This window comes from Heliconius melpomene, chromosome 11 (assembly GCF_056956725.1).
Source record: "Heliconius melpomene rosina isolate 202511_hmr_F chromosome 11, ASM5695672v1, whole genome shotgun sequence".
In the NCBI taxonomy this organism is placed as follows: domain Eukaryota; kingdom Metazoa; phylum Arthropoda; class Insecta; order Lepidoptera; family Nymphalidae; genus Heliconius; species Heliconius melpomene.
This window is the reverse complement of record NC_140399.1, coordinates 5,970,428-5,988,481: the sequence shown is the minus strand read 5'-3', so window position 1 is coordinate 5,988,481 and position 18,054 is coordinate 5,970,428. Positions and strand designations below refer to the sequence as shown.

The window sequence follows — 18,054 nt, the reverse complement described above, 5'->3', positions numbered from 1 at the left end:
TATTATTATAAATAAAAACTTTATTGATATACATTTTAAAACTATTTTAGGTGACTAGAATTAATTGACTAGATCAACCAATTATTAAGGCCAGTAGTGACGCAGGAGCACAAATGTGTGACTGTAAACGCTACTGGTTGTGGGTTCATTCCCCACTTGAGGAAATTAAATATTTATTTAAATTTATATTTTGATTTCTTTGCACTGGTGACACGAGGTGTCTTAACACTAGGTTCCCTCTGCCTACCTTGGTGCACAGGTGCCTTATTTAACCAATATTAAACATCTTTATTAAAAAAGGAAGCCTTACTTAGTATTTATTCTATTTATATAACTAAACGAAAGATATGAGAAGTGAGTTGTAAATTAAGAATCAATTTTTAATTATACTTAACTTAAATAGCCAACATATTGGTTTACCTACAAAAGTTTTTACCATATAGTGATTAATATATTTTTTATTATAATTCTGAGGTCAATACATAAACTGGTTTTGGTATTAATTAACATGAATCAATAAAGTATAAAAATGTATATAATATGAAAAAATTTAATTCTTTTATTTCTCCATTTGGGGCCTAAATTTGCAATATATAAATTCGTTCATACACATGAAGTAACAGATTAAAAAAGTGCAGTTATAACAAATATTTTTTTATTTATTTTTAAGCTATGGACTACGTGACTGTAGTGTTTGGTTAAATAATATAAAAATCATTTTCTTAGATTTTTAAAGACTACTTAAACTTAATAGGTTGACGCACATTTCCTGATTTTGAGTGACGTATTGGAAATTAACAATATTTTGCTCTTTAACATCATAAGTCATATCTAGAAGCAGTTTATAACACCGCATTCCAACTAAATGGCCAATGCTGCAATTAATACATGTAATCATAGTAAACGTTTGCGTTGCAGCGAAAATTAGCTAACTTACTGTTCATATAAAAATAAAACTGTAAGTTATATTATTATATTTAGAAATATTTATTTTAATCCTGTTTTAATTATTCTTTTTTTTGTCTCACGCTGCATTTCACCTACAGCAGGGTAGGCAGAGGCAACCCAGTGTTAATATACTCCGTTCCCCACTTTCCGCCGAATTTTCGAGATATTGCGTGTTGCGTGGCGGAGATTAACGCCGCGCTTTTGCCTTTGTATTTGTACCAGAGCGAATAAATGAAAATATAAAAAAAATAATTCTCCCGAGTGAGAATCTAACCACAACCATCGCGTTACAGTCACATGTTTGTACCACTGTGTCACTACGGCCTTAATTATTATTTATTATTAAATTTAACTTGTAAATGTATAAGTATACTAAATTTAAATTAGCAACTAAACGATATCCTATTAGTTTATACAAAAGTTACTGATGTTATATATCACATATATGGCCCATGTTCGCAACGAGACCGACTGCCAAAAAAACAGAATACCTACATTCTTATTAGAGGTGGTCTACGTTACAAACCGCAACCGGATGTCCCTCACCAGATGTACAATCACACTAACAAAAACTCTCACGAATTTTTCTCCCAACGCTTTCACATCTTCCACTAATTATTATCCACTTTATCGAGCATCTTCAATTTGATTTACGTCTAACTCTTGTACAGCTTTATCGGTAGTTGGTGCACTTTTTCTTTTTTGGCATGGCATTTTAACTTTATGTTTACTTTTTACTGAACCTATGCCAACTATATGAATTGATTATCCTATATCTTATAAAACAAAGTCGCTTTTTGTGTCTGTCTGAACTTTCTAACTCTTCTTCTTCTAAACCACCCAACGGATTTGGATGCGGTTTTCACCATTAGGTCGAGTATTTCTCAGGGAAGGTTTATATATAGTTTATTATTTGTACATTCTTATGTAAATTAACATAAATACGATAAATGTGTATAAAGTCCTACCCGCTGAGACACTTTGGCGCATGCGCTGCTTTAATGGTAAATACTACATGAAAAAAATGTACTGGAGTATTGTTCCTCTTAATAAGATCTACAAAAAAGTCCGCGATGGCATATTCGTATCTTTTAAGAATAACGTGTAGTGATCATATTTCTGTCTAAAAATAGTAATTTCAATATATTTTTTATTGTGAGGGATATTTTTCCATAATGGTATTAATCCTTATCCTTTAAAATACTTTATTAAATTTCTACGTTAAACGAAGATAAAACTTGCTTTTTAAGCTATTTCGAAATTGCGAATAGTTTTAGAGAAAAACGCATTTAATTATTGACACATCACGCCGTTCACACATCAGCTGTATCGAGTCAAGTTTCACTTATCCCGTACTCTCAGCATATAAATAAGTATATTAGTTACGTTGGCCATTTAATGTAGATCAAAACTGTCTTTTCTGTTTTTCATTTTAATAAGTACTTTAGAAGTTGTTACAATATCAAAACATCCTTGCTGCGAAACGCGCCTCGCGACGTTATGCTTATACAAGCGAGTCCGCCGCGCCCGCCTGCCTTACACGCATCGGTGGTTCAGTGGTAGAATGCTCGCCTGCCACGCGGGCAGCCCGGGTTCAATTCCCGGCCGATGCATTCTGTTTAATTTTCGTCACAGGCAGCCACGTAGTGCTTGCTTTTCATCAGGGACAGAATACCCTCTTCAGCATTAACCACAAGCTCGAAAAAAAAAACCCGCCTGCCTTTATAGCAACGAAGATTTAGATGCGTTTGCACGTATTGGATAATTGGAGTTGAATGTATTATTTAATGTCATTTAACTATCTTAAAATAGTAATTTAAATATATTTTAATAAGTACTTGAAAAGATTAGTAGCACAGATTTAAAATTACGGTACCTACTAAAAAATCCTTGCTGTGTGAAACAATTGGAAAATCCTTATTGAAACTACGAATATGCGGGTTGCATTAGGGTTTAATTAATTTTCACATTATCTTGAGTGCTTTGCAAACATACATTATATGAATAATCCAGTAGTAAAAGCGGGCGAAGCCGCAATAGGGTCGCTAGTCTGTATTATATTTCACAGCGTCTACTAATCTGTGTTAATGTCAATTTCAGGTATTTTTTTTAAGGATTTAAGTGTTGCCATAATAAATATTTATATTTTAAAGTAGCATCTCAAAGAAATACAGTTACAACTACATATAATGTTAAGTAATATTTCGCACGTAGCTTAGAAAGCTAACCTTTAAGTTGATACTTAAAAGATAAGTTATCCATAAACTGTAGTGTATTACAAAATATATTTGTACCGAATAGAAATGGTGAAGTCATAAATGTCTTCGTTAGTTATAAATCTATGTGAAATCTTAAAGATATCTCTTATATTAATATGACGTCGCAGTCGTTAAAAATTTTAGTAAAACTTAATTTCCTTTAAATTTTACGACAAATATTAGAAATCACATAAACATCTGATACTTTACTTAGATAATCGCTGAACGTAAAGTAATCACTGCTAAAGGTAATTGTCTTGTTTTATTAATATAAGGGAAACGTTGGATTTTAGCAAAATTTTAAACCTAAATAGTAATAGCTATGTAATATTAATAAAAAAGGACGTCTATAGTATATAATTATACAAGTGTTGACTTTAAGAGATTACTTGAAGCAATAAGGCCGCCTTTGCATACATTTTAAAAACATATATTGTTTTTTTTTCCTGTTATCTGTATTTTTGTATTTTTTGTGCAATAAAGTTTTTTTTATTTCATTCTATTCTATCTTTTTTGCAAAATTTTTTTACCTAATATTATTCTTAAAATCAGATATTTCGTGGATTTTTAGTACTTTAGGGTTATAGATATTTAGGTGATAACATTAGAACAAAATCTGTAGAGATTATAGTGATGTGATGATTACGGGCGCGGCTAATGGAATGATGCACCGATAATGTAAATCGTGAGCGGCGTCGATGAAAGTAGTTTTGCACGTCGGTATGGCCGCTGACCCAAAGCTTCCTGCAACGCCTTAAGCTTCAAAATAGTAGACAATATTATTTTTTTATACATAAAATAATATTTTTATCATATATATAATAATTATTAATTTTATTGAAGTCTAAGTTAACGAGGAACTTGCAAGTCCATATGAAAAATACCAATATATTTCACAAGTATAAGCTTTTAATGATCAAGATTAATAATCCAAAAATAACATTATATCAATTAATTTATGTAACTAAATGATTCTGAATTTAATTATGATTTATAATATATCTAAAATTAAATAAGTCACATGAGCAAGTAGAAGTAATATTTTATTTGATATATTAGTTCCATCACAACATGCACTGTAAACAAATTACGTGAGGTCAAATGGTCAATCAATAACGATGTTTCATTGACGAGCGACAACGAGCATTGAAGAAAGTGTGCACAAATGAATGTGCGCAAAATTGCTGTATACGACTAAATTATACGTACGTCTAAATGGAATAAAATAAAAATTTAAAAAGATAAGATAATTTTATTTTCAATCGCGCATATTGTAGGCAGACTGGGCCTAATTTTTAAGAAACTTAGCCCCCAACTTTCCACCAAATTGTGGCATTACGTGTTGAGTAGGGCTACTCAACGCCGCGCTTTTGGTTCGACACCAGAACAAAAATATTAAATATTTAATTTCTTCGAGTGAGAATCGAACCTACAACCTTGTGCATAGCTTGTGCCTTTGCGCTACAACTGGCTTCAACAATAAAATTTGAACGACAAAATTTAATAAAATAAGTTAAACAGCCTAACCAAATGCTAACCATGGCTTGTCCTTTCAAGCACTTCCGTCGAACTATTTTAGGCGTTTTAGTTTTGCCGCTATGCGTGTAATACAAACAAACATAACCGTATTACTTGGTCGACGGCACGCCAGCACTCGCAGCAGCCTCGCTCCGAGTCACGAGAGTTCGTTCGACGTGAGAGTCACGTCAGTTGTTCGTGATATGTCTAGATAATAGCACAAGCTGCTCCATTTGCATGATCTATGAGCAATCATTCTGATTTGTCATGTGTGCTCGTACTTTCCTTTTCGTAGGCTTCGACCATCAATATTTTCTTGTAATAATAATACAGCCTAAAGAAAAAGATTGCTTTGATTTTATAAGAAACCAGCGGCCGCGGCTTCGCCTGCGTGAACTACGTTATTATTAATTTCTGTCTATGAGTACCTAGGTTCTATAAGTGACTTCCATGCACTACTCTATTTAAGACTCCTAGCATTTGTAGTAACGAATCATTTCATACAAACTTTCAACCCCAAAAACAACCTCTTAGAAGTCGAATATTGCAAATTCCCGTCATAGCGAGCACCTACGTCCTATAAATAACTACTATGCAAAATTTGAGATTCCTAGCACATGTAGTTTCTGAGATTTCGTGATGAGTGAGTGACCTTTCGATTTTATATATATAGAATATAGATTCTTGTTTTGGTTAATACTATCATACTATAAAACCGAATTTCGCATGTGGTTAATATTCACTATGTTAAATAACTGAACATCATAATAATAAGAAAAAATCTATTGAAATTTTGTACAACTTTATTGAACTAGTCTTCCTATTAAAGTGGTAGACCAAGAATTTTAAGAGTGGATTGAAAATTTAACACTGTTCGTAATTTTCTGTTAGACGAATTAAATAAGGAGCACGTAACAAGCATTTCTGGCATATTTCCACGTAGGTACAGAATGTATGTTACGTTAAATATATCTAATTTAAAAAATAAGTAAACATTTAATATTATTTTTCTTTTATTACAATTATTTGTATGCTTTTCCATTTGTTAACTAGCGCCGCTACCCTCATATTTTTTAATGCTAGCAATTAAAATAATATTATATTATTATCATAATTTAAACTTTCTTCTTCTAAGAACTGGTTAAACTAAACATAAAAGTGTATCACGCTTTAGCTTATTTACTTAAGGCCTAATAAACGTTTCTTTAAGTATAGTATTTTTATATATACAAATATTAAATAATATAATTTTATAAAGATATAAAAATATAATCCACTTTCAACAAGAACAAACGTTTAATAGCAATGTATAAAACGATTGCTTTACTTAGATAATATAATAGATCGGGCTGGCGTGGGTGCCAACAACGAGTACATGCTGCTGAACGACAAACCGGATCTAAGTCCGAGATAAATCATGTCCGGACGAAAACTAGCTCACTAATCGAACCTATTGTCAATAAGTATAATATATATATAGTATATAGTATAATATATATATATATAGTATATAGTATAATATATATATATATATATTTAGTTGTGTGAACGCGACTGGTTGTGGGTTCGAATCCCACTCAAGGAAATTAAGTCATTTTTTAAATTCCTATTTTTACTTTTTCGTTCTCGCTCAGCACGCAATGTCTCCAGAATTCAATGAAACGTGGGGAACGGGTTGTCTTAACACTAGGTTACCTCTGCGTACCCTACTGTGTGAGATACTGTGTGAAGCTGATTTTTTTAAGATATTTACTTTAAAACAAGTAGCAATCTTATATATTGCATGCTATAAAAATATATTACGTATTATTACGTGCTTGGTCAGTCAAGATCCATGCGATTCCGTCTTACTGACATTTTTGATGCCATGTGAATATGAATGACATTGTTATCATTTTTTTGTTTAGTATTATGGAGGTATTGTCAAATATAAACATACTATTAAAAAATATTACTAGTGTGAAACAAACAGTTATATATATGTTTAAAAATATCATAAAATATAATAACTAGGTGTATAATTTATAAAAATTCTACAACTATATAATATTAATATCATAAAAGGCTTATAAAGATTACGATAACATTAAAATTTATAGAGAAAAACATATAAGTCAGTATATATATGCGTCCTTGGCGATCGAGTTTTTGTTTTTTATTACCAATTATATCAAATGTAGAGAAGGACAAGTAAAGCCTGTAAACAATATACAGTGGTGTGGTGGTGTGGTGGTGGTGGTGGTTCTGTCGTGACACGACGCCGACCACCGTTCCAGCGCTCCGGCGCGATCGCGAGCGCAGAGCGGCCACTGCACTCGCTTCGATTTCACTTTTATTAGCAATCTACTTAATTGGATACCACTGTTGCGGTTTTATTCATTCTGCAAATTCATCTTAGCTATATTTTTGGAAGCGTATATTGGAGATTAAATCTTTATGATTATTTTATGTATCAAATGTGGTACATTATTAAATTAATATAAAAGAAGAAAAACATATATATACATACGTATAGTTTAATATTGAGTGTAGAGAACGACTCTATAATAACGTTTTTTTAAAATAATATAAAAAAAAACTTGTCCCAGTCGTGGTGCAAGGGCACAAGGCAGTGGTTTTGGGTTCGATTCCCATTCGAGAAAATAAAATGTTTAATAGTCTCAATTCTTTGCTCTAGTTTCGATTCTTACAGAATTCGGCGGAAAATGGGGAGCATAGTATCTTAATACAAGGGTTCCTTTTGTCTACCCTGCTACAAGTATTTAAATAAAGAACCTTTACAATTTTCATATATTGTCGAAAATAGGTAACCTCTATAAAAAGTATATATTTTAAAATAATAAAAAAAGATATATTAAACTGATGCCGTATTTCCAAAAAACCATTTATATATAAAAAATATTTCCCTGTGACAAAGGTTCCGGCTCTATGTTAAAAGCTGAAGGTCGTATTACTGGAAAAGTACGTAGCGAATAAAGTTTATACCTAACTCTGAGATCGTAATCCCACGCTCGAGAGACCGATTAAACAGCTTATCGGGTTTTTGCAAACCTTAGTAATCTCGGTACATTATGTTCTTGTTATTTATTTATTTATTTTTTATAATTAAATATAAATTTGTACCACCTCGTTGCCTTTTGTTGTTTTTCCTTCAATTTTTGGTATAATTAATTCTTGATATTACAAATTACGTTAATTTTTTTATAAATATGTAGTTAAATTTTTATTGAATTCGGCAGAAATCATGGGGAAAGGAGTGGTGTTATAACACTACGTTCCCTCTATCTACCCTGCTGTGTGCGGGATACAGCGTGAAGTTGATTTTTTTTTTTTTTTTTTTATTGAACTATGTTACTTCAATTTAAAATTAAATATGAATACTAATGTACATATTAAAAGTGTGACGTGTTGTGGCGTGCTAGATGAACGTAGAAGATAATTTACGTTTCTCTTTATATTTATGATATTAAGTGCATTAATTACATTTTTTCCTAATTTCCTGGCTAAAACTAACTTACCAAAACTGAGAATATTCAGCAAAATCATCAAAATCGTAGGCTAGTTGTAGCAAAATGCATTAATAATCTTATTTGTATGTAAAACGTATAGTGAATTTATGTAAATGTGTAAATCTTGCAACTCATTTAAATATATAATTATACCTTGCGTCCGTATAACATTGTGAATTCGGCAGTAGGTACTTACCTACTTAGTTTTATCGATCAATTTCCGCGTCAAGCACATTGAAGGACATTTCATTGTAAATGTATTGGATCTAATTTAAGAGATTATTTTGTTATGTCTTTTAAATTTTAATCAAATATCTATTCATAGAGTATAATATGTAATATTCGCATATATTCTACTTTGGATACCACTTTTATCCTGAATTTTTTGCTTTCCACTTTCTTCATCATAAAGAACTGAAGCATACTATTCGCAAATAGTATAATTATTGATTTAATTTAATCTATTTAACTAAATATATATTAAACTTACACATATACAAAAAAACATAAAATAAGAATTTTAAGCAACGACGCCTAAGTAATAATAAGATATGGGGTTTCATAGTGGATGTAATATTAAACGGAACTGTTTTTATATGCACGGAGATCATGGCTTTCACTTACACTCAATCATCGAATATTTCTTTAGGAAACCAGTTCTTAATTCGACTAGCTAGATATCAGCTACGGTTCTAAAAATTCTTAGCATTTAATTTTTGTATTTCTATACAGATATTATTAGTTATAAGTCAAAGATTATTCGGAGTATCGTTTAGAAAAATATGCAAATCTACATTAATACAATAACATATATAATAAATGATAGCTGATATGAATATAATAAACGGATGATTTAAAAATAGAAAATGCAGATAAAGCTCTCGTAATCATTAATCACTATCAGGTTTGGTTTCTAATAATCACTGATATCATTATTTCTATTTCTAAATCCTATTTGGCTAATATAATTCAATATATGAAGTATTTATTATGTGTTTTTGGGTGTGATATTGCAATTAATAGTAAAATCGTTTTTTTTTATATATTTCGTTGATAAAATTTTGTTTTTAGACAACATTTTTGAAAAATATACCTATATTTTTACGTCTTATAAACAGCAAATTTAATTTAAGATTGTTTCGTTTAGTAAAACCTACCTAGTAAAAATAAAATTATTTCGCACCGATGTAGTAATTATTTCCTACTTTTAGTGTATTCAAATTATACAATGGATTTTAATTTTTTTTCACTATAGATGAAGGTTTATAGATAAGTTGATTAGTTATCGTGGTTTAAAAACTGAAAAAAGCGAAAAACATGAAGCGTTGCCAAAAAACTGTACATACTATAATCTAACGTAATAAATATACTTTAATATAATATTTTTTAATAACATCAATCCTAGGTCTATTAATTCATTAGATCATAACATGCCAGTTGTGGCGCAGGAGCACAAAGTGTTACTGTAAAAGCAACCGGTTCTGAGTTCGATCCTCAGTTGAAGAAATAAAATGTTTATTTAAATTATATTTCCATTTCTTTCTTCTCTGGTCTCGATGCAAAGCGCGGCGATGTGTTTCACCACTAAAAACGCAATGCCTCCAGAAAACGGAGAAAATGGGGAACGGAGTGTCTTAACACTAGGTTCCCTCTGCCTACCCTGCTGTGTGCGGAATACAGCGTGGAGGTGATTTTATTTAATCGTTAACCATAATATACTTTGCTAGCTTTTGTAAGCTTTTCTGTACAAGCATTTAGTAAAAAAAACACCAATTATTCTATAGACACTAAGTATAAAATGTAGTTGTACTGAATACATGTTAATTTGTTGCGGAATCTGAGAGCAATAACCGACTGCGGTGCTAGCGGTATTCGGTGGTTTCTTTAGTAAGTACTAATATTCGACAAAAACAGCCGGCAAGTGGCTATGTGTGTTAGCGTATATGTGTGTGTATATGGTCAAAAAAATATTTGCACACTGATTTTAACCTATGTCGACATTAAAAGCTTAATACAAATATTACTCAGAGCAGTCGTTTTACTTTTCTAGTAACAATATTCTATTACTAACCTAGTCGTAATACTCTATTTATAGGTTAATATTCAAATCATTCTGATAAAATACTTGTAAGTACATTAATTACTGTCATACTATCTTTAACATCGGATAAATATATATTATTTATACTTGCTAATACAAAATCAATATTAAAAAGCTTCCTTATTACTATAAGACACTAGCGACACGCCCGCGGCTTCGCCTGCGTGAACTACGTTATTATTAATTTCTGTCTCCGTGAGTACCTACGTCCTATAAGTGACGTCAAACGAAGTTTCATACAAACTTTCAACCCCAAAAACAACCCCTTAGAAGTCGAATATTGCAAATTCCCGTCTTAGCGAGCACCTACGTCCTATAAGTAGCTCCTATGCAAAATTTGAGATTCCTAGCACATGTAGTTTCTGAGATTTCGTGATGAGTGAGTGAGTGACCTTTCGATTTTATATATATAGATACATATTATAATAAAACAATTTTGGTATGCTCTTAAGATATTAAGATATTTAGGTTAACGTATTTATTTAGATACATAACTCAATTTAGGATCTACTTATTTTCACCTACAGTGAAAAGAGCGGAAATAATTTGAGCGTAGTAGCTGTTCTCAGGAAGTCCAAACTGGATTATATTTCCTATTGAAAAATTAAAGACAGGATATTGTAAAAGCAATTCGTCTTAGCTACTATCGTGTGTCAAAATGTCAATAAAATTAAAAAAACGTGCTCTACACACTTACGCCATTTCGAATTAAAGTATATGTATACATATCTTTAAATAATAATGATTATAAAATCACGTGCATTTATTAATTAATTGACAAGAATATATCTTTAAAGGCCTAAACCTTCAGAATGATTTAGCTTTTCGCTGGAGGCCAAAGGTTAAGTATTGTTTGGTTTTACAAGGACAAACAATTTCTACGCAGGAGTACGTCGCGGTCGGACGAGCACCAACCTTCCGCCTAGTGCCTGCGCCGCGAGGGTCAAGGTGCCCGGTCATTTCACTCAATTCAACTCCACTACACCAATTAAACTTTTTAGTGAACTAAAGATTGAAGAAAAATTCGTGAAATTAAAAAAAAAGTACTTTTTGTTTTGTTAATTAACATAATATAACTCATAAAAATATCTTTTGGTCAGCTTAACGTTGTATCCCGCAAAACAGTAGGGTAGGCAGAAGAAATCTAGTGTTAAGAAACTCCGATTCCCACTTTCCGCAGAATTCTGGAGCTATTGCGAGTTTAGTGGCAGAGCTCAACGTCGCTCTGTGCCTCATCACCAAAGAGGAAAAGCGAAATATACATTTAAGTAAATATTGCATTTTCTCGAGTGAAGATCGAACCCACAACCAGTCGCTTTTACAATCACACTTTATGCCCCTGGAGCAACTTGCCTCAAGTATCTCATGTATTATTTTAATAAAAACTACTTACTATTTTTATTATATAGAGATACACTTATACACTTTTAACCTCATCAAATATTTCCATGAAAAATTAATATTAACATTAAACCAGTAAGAACATTAAGAAAACGATAACTTTAGCTAACCCTTTACATAATTAAAAGACATCTCATATCTATTTTGCATGTACAGATCCAACGAGCTGGAGAACCGTGAGAGAAACGAGGTTTTGTATGGATAAGTTACGTAAACGGATCCACAGCATCGGTTCATGCTCATAGGGTATAGATATTATTGCACGCCGCTCGAACAATGCAAGCTACGCCCCTACCGCGCCCGCCGACTTTAATGGCATCTCTCGACCGCTAAAAGCGAATTCTTGGTAATATTGCTAAAATGAAACCTATAATATTATATGTAGAGTTAGATAACTAGCCATGTGACGTGACCCTATTTGTGTTTTCATTTCTATGAAATATATAGTGTTTATTATTGGGTTTATTGATTATAGACATTATATGTAGTTGTTAGCTGGTTGTTTGGTTTTTTAGTCCTTTGTAACAATAGCCGCGTATAGCATAATATGTTTTCTTATTTAATTTTTCAGATTTTATTTGTGTTTAGTATTTAATGTTTGTTTTTTTATCAGTTACATTTGAATATAAAAGTGACTGATTCTAATAAGAAGAAATATTATTAAAAAATCTACAAACTATTTTTTACTTATAATCTGTTCCCACGCGCACAGACTAATTGTCGTTTTTATTTAAACAGAACTTGCTTTCCATAGTGAACCGATAATAAGTAGTAGATAATTGAAGGCTAAAAACTTTTTTAATATATTTTTTATGCTTATCTATTTGAAAAAAAAAATGTTCATTTAGATGAGAAAAATGTAGACACTTAAAATTTTACTACTTTTTATTATGCTATGATGTTAATTATTATCAACATTATTTTATACCTATTTATATAAATAATAATAAATATAATTAAGCATTTTTTTAATTCTAATAATATTGGTGTTTTAGTTTCGTTATCTGTCATAGACATGGGAATAGTAAACATTTATATTTATTAATTTATTCTATAAACTGCTACAAAGTATGGCAACACGTTCAAATGATCGTTTATATAAAATACTCACCAAATGTATTATGGTTTAAGCTTTAAGCTTTCTATGGATAAAAAAAACTAGTATAAAACAGCATACAAAATTATTAGTTTTAATTCAATTGACATGATTGAAAGTGCTACAAAGATTAAATCTTTTATGTCCGTGTTAGTTACCAAAAAGAAAAATATAACAACTTAAGGAACTGAACAAGATATTTTATAGATTATAAAAAATATATTAATAAAGAGATATATTTAAACATGCGCGACTGACGTGGCTTAATTTTTACTATTATATTGACGTGGTACGGAACATAATTTTAATTATATATTTAATTAAATATAAATATTTATTTTATTTTATTTTTATGTAAAATTAACTTTAAATAAAGAAAACAATATATATTTTTTTCAAAATTAACCAGTTTTTATTGACTTTACATTTTCATATAACTATGAATTTCTACTTTCATTAAACAATACAATAAAGAATTTTCTTTAAAAATTAAATTAATACATCAATTTAATTAATATATTTTTAAATTAATTTTGAAACATTATATTATATAATTATCGTTACTCATACGTTTATAACTAACGCTTAAAAACGTTTATTAGCTCTATGTAGAGAACGCTCGTTGAAGTCTTTGCCTCTGGAGTTCGGCAGTATTATATGAATTATGTTTTAATATTTAATAAGTAAAATAAAACTTTTATAAGTAATATATCTTGATTTTGGTTAAACTTATAAAATTATATATCTTTAAATGTCACCATACAATATATGTATGCAGCGATGACGCAGCGTAAAGTAATAAATTACTAACATTTATAGTTTATTATTGCATTTGTAATAATAAAAATGCCTGTGAGGTAAATGTAGAATAGATTAAATTGCATAAACACACAACAGTTATGTACATAACTAATAACTAAGTTCAACACAAGAGAAAAATAAAAAAATGTCATTATGGTACGATATAGTTATTGTATTAATATATTATTATTACATAATTTTTATTAATGTAATCCATTTTAATTTTATTCTATTAATATAATAATAATAAATTAAAATTGTTATAATAGTGACATGTCTAAAATGTAATTTTCAAAAGTCGTTTACTTCTTTAAAAAGAAAAAAAAAGACAAATTACAAATACACGATGTAAAATAGAATTCTTCGAACTGCTAATTTCCCTGTTCTAGTAACGTAAATAAGGTAATTATAAGCCTAAAATAGGCATTAATCATTTCCTTAACGTCTTGTTTCATTCGAAAGAATCATAATTAAGTAACTACACTTGAGTCTTTGACTCAACGTTTTTGACCGACTTCATAAAAGGAGGTTATCAGTTTGTTATGTGATATTGTTGAAATAGATATCAATATAGGCTTTCAAGTACTTGTTAAATTTCGTAAGTGTATATTTCTATCTTTGTTCAGGAATTTCTAGGAAACTAAATGTCATTTCTAGACGATCCATTTGTATTTTGATGAAGAATATAGGGAAACATGGACTATGTTTCATCATAATCTATAGGAATCATATTATTCTATAGGCAATTCGCAAGTATTTGTAGTGGTTTAATTTTTAAATTACTTTTTGTAGTTACTTATTACATAGTTACTGTTTAGTAGAGTTACGGCTCATAAAACATTTATTAATTAATTGTTTGTTCCTAAAGAATAAATTGTTTAAAGTATTTAGATAAGGAAAAATATAAAAACAATGCATAATTACAATGAATGCATATTTATTTCTTCATATAAATAGCACTATCGAATTTCATTCAATATTGTTTCTTTCAATCAACCACTTTACTTGGAATGATTTTTTGTATATGTAGGATATATCCGGCCGTAGAATATTAATAGGATAGTAGGCATTTCCCTTATAAACGTGGTATTTTTTAAGCATAGATTTAATTTGAAAAATGCTGTTTTCATATAAAAATACGATATACTTTAATAAAAATTCATGTACCCATTATAACAGTTAAAATACATAGACAATTAAATATATGTGTTAGAATGTCAAAATCATTGCCGAAAACGCGGAAAGAGCGATTGCCAAATGTGCGTTGCAACTTATTTAATAGCTGTATAAAATTCCAATGTGTAGAGATAATATAGCCACATGGCATAAAGAAAAACTAGTTTTTGTAGTAGTTATATTTATATTATTAGGTATTATATATATATATAGTCTAAGCTTTTCAAAAATTATATGGTAGGTATCGCAAGACTTATATGATGTTTTTATATTTTATAAAAACTTATAATGATGACTTAAAAGTAAATATCAAATAAGATTACTATTATATACTTTACGCGTTGTCAATAAAGTTATAAATAAGTTTGCTTTTATACAAATAACTTATATTATTCTATGAACGTTTGATAATATAATTTGTAGCCACCACCCACAAAAGTGCAATTGCTTGCAAATGATATTGAACAGTCTAACAGTTATTGTTTTTATTAACATATCATCATGCAATTTACATTTATATTAAAATTAGTCACGACTACCTTAATTACTTTACTTACGAGCAATTGATTTCATAAAAGCATAAAAAATAATTTAACATAGGTACTATTAAACTTTAAAAAGTAAACTTACCTTCGTTGATATAGAGGCGATCCAATAAAGAACCAAATTTGGATTAGCACTTCAGTGTAAAAGCACAGTAGTAGCACTCGGTCTCTAAATTAGAGAACAAATTAGTAGTTATCAGTCCACGAACACCCTTAGAATACACAATGATTGAAAGGATTTATCCAGGTTACAGTCCAGGGTAACGAGAGGGACAATGGTGTAGAAGTGCCGGCGGCGCGCGGGTGACGGTGGAACGTCCGGCCGCACAACGCGCCTTGCAACGGTAAACTGGCAGCGCGCCACACAGCCTCTCCGTTGCTGGTACGAGTGCCTCAACCTCCCTCCTAACAAATAGTACCGTACACTTCTGTCTTGGAAGTTGGTACCTTTATTAGTGTTACCGTTGCGTCTGTGTGTTCTATTCACCGTGTTACCAACACGCTCGTACCCTCGGCCCGTGGAGTCGTGTGGGTGTCGGTGTTGCTGAAGTACCTATGCGTGCTTTGATCTTACGATTCGGTATACACGTAGCACTGGCTGAGGCATTATTTTACTCCTATAATATGTAGTCAATAATTTAACTTCAGTTGTTTGTGCAATAACATACGTCTCACGCTTCTGTAACTAGGCCAAAACTAGTCTAGACGTACTATATAATATTTTCTCTGTAACTTATTTATAATATGATGTTTTATATATTATATTTAATTGTATTAATTTCAACAAGCATTTAATATATTGAGGGCAGTCGTAGCGCAGGGACAAAAGCGTGTAACTGTAAATACGATAGGTTTGATGTGGTGTCAAGGCAAAGCACGGCGTTCAGTTCCGCCACACAATACGCAGAATTCGGTGGAAAGTGTGGAGCGAAGTATCGTAACACTATGCTCGCTCTGCCCACCCTTCTGCATGCGGAATAAAGCGTGACGCTGAAATAAAAGCATTTAATATGTAACTAACTTAATGTTTTTAATTAAATATTGTTATATATTTAATAAATAAAACAAAAGATTGATTTACAACCTTCACCTACCGAAATTAGATCACGTTTACAGATATTTCAAGAAGGTCATGATTCATAATATAAAATTCTGAGGAACGACTTCGAGTATGTCTACTCAAGACTAGCCATTGACAGTTAAGGTTATCCTAGATTTATTTACATACTGTATAAGTACTTTTGCAAGTCATATCCTGAAAATTTTATCCTTAATCCTTTATGGTATGCGCATATTATAATGTTTTATTTAGGTTTTTTTTTTAATACCTATTTATGTCATATTTCAATAAGTAATGTAGATAGATTTTTTTAGATTGACAATATTCCATACATAAGATTCCGTAGCCAAATAGAAAAACCCCTTTATACCGTCATCACTGTGTGGATCCGTCCGTATGTCACAACCACTTTAATATGAAACTTTGTAGTTTCGTGTATTCTGTAAATATTAGGGGTAGCTCCGCAAAATCTAACTTTTGTAGGGAACGGAGTGCCTTTACACTAGGTTCCCTGTAACTACCCTTTATATTGCGGGATGCCATATATAGGGGCTTAAAAATCACATTGAGATTCCTAAAACCATTTTATTTATCAAAGTCAATATTTTTAAAAAATAGATACTTCCTCTGAACCTCTGCCTCGAACCCTTTTACCCGACTACTCGACGCATAGGACAGTAATGTGTTTATCAATATAAGTTTGCATGTATGTATATTAGTTTCTATGTCTCATTGTAGAGAACATATGATGATGGTTCTTACGTCAATCGATTCGTCTTAACCTTGCGATCGTCATCGTAGAGTCGTCGTCTACAGACATGATAATAATAAAAACACACGTCATATTGTCAAAAAGAAAACATAAAAATCGTCGAACTATATCTAGTGTATAAAAATATAATATATACCTTCTTATTTACTACTTAAAAACAGATATTCTTAAAGTTCGTTCGCGCGTGTTCGTGAAGAAAAATAACTACTAAGTACATCGCATACAGCTAATAAAATTATTGTGTATATTTATTTATTTATTTTTTAAATTAGATACATTGGCGTCTTTCATTAAAAAAACAATATTATAAAATAAAATAAAATAAGAAACACATTGCGCCATCTATTATCAAATAAATTACACTAAAGTATTCCTACTAGGAAATAGGAATGCCCAATTGCCCACTATGACATAGTATTATATATTATATAATAAAAAGGGCAATGTTTATAATTACCGGACATTATCAATAATGACCTAATTATATCAGCCCATCTGAGTAATTACTATCTCAACTTCATTATTTGTGACATTGTCTGGTCGTTATGAATATTACTAAATGACCATGGGGCAATTTGATAATAAGGCTTGTAACAGGCAGACAGTGTAACGCGCATTGACCGATCAGAGGTCGGCATGGCACCGTACGAACTGCAAATTCTTATTGTTTTTGTTCGGAATGAATTTCGATATAGTGAAACTAAACTTTTTAATGTGTTAATCACAGAATTGACAATTTCACTATGTCCATTGATAATTTTACCCCCCCTACGCTGCTACTAAACAGGCCGTCGAGGATGACCCAACAATCTTGGCTCCGCGCCGCGAATAGCTTCCTATCGCTTGTTGTCCCGGGTAGTAAGTTTCGA

At 30.8% G+C, this 18,054-nt stretch overlaps 1 protein-coding gene across 1 annotated transcript in view; it reads right to left on the bottom strand.

Annotated features, from left to right (window-relative positions):
* The window catches only part of LOC146534596 (uncharacterized), a 44,055-nt gene extending 28,279 nt beyond the window's left edge, over positions 1-15,776 (bottom strand). The window contains exon 1 of the mRNA XM_085192902.1: positions 15,439-15,776. The gene's annotated coding sequence lies outside the window, so the exon portion shown is untranslated. The remainder of the gene's footprint in view (positions 1-15,438) is intronic.
* Positions 15,777-18,054: the final 2,278 nt, after the last annotated feature.